The sequence below is a fragment of the Trypanosoma equiperdum genome, assembly GCF_001457755.1.
Source record: "Trypanosoma equiperdum strain OVI genome assembly, contig: ctg_767, whole genome shotgun sequence".
NCBI classification, from domain to species: domain Eukaryota; phylum Euglenozoa; class Kinetoplastea; order Trypanosomatida; family Trypanosomatidae; genus Trypanosoma; species Trypanosoma equiperdum.
The window spans coordinates 1-503 of NW_027124717.1; positions in this window are offsets into that span (position 1 = coordinate 1).

A 503-nucleotide genomic window follows, 5' to 3' on the forward strand; every position below is an offset into this window, starting at 1 on the left:
TAATGTTTCTGATACGTGGGATGCAACCACGTGCCGTAATGTCACTCGCCTGCTTGCCGCGAAGGTTGGTCGTGTTGTGGATTTTGGGACGCGGACTGGTATTGGTAGTTTAGGCGCTAGCATAAGACGTGGTTCCTTTATATCACCAATGGCGTCTCGTATTGATATTCGTGGTAGTTCTTTTGCTCCTAGTGATATTGATGTTGGTGTGAGAACGGTTCATTTTATTGGTCTACCAGATGACGATGCTGGAAGGTGTTCTCATTAGCATTGAAATATGTGTCCATTATTGCCAGAATAATTGGATAAGGTTCAATACATGATCTGTGCATGTTTCTTTTTCGATATTGGATGTTTTCGATAATATTCTTTTTAGGTTGTCTTTACTACTTCTATGTATACACAGCGTCCTTCTCACATGTTGGATGCTTCATATATCTTTGGTTTGGAATAAGGTGGCCTTGAGGGCTATTTGGTGTTTGACGTATGTGGTTGTGTGTTGT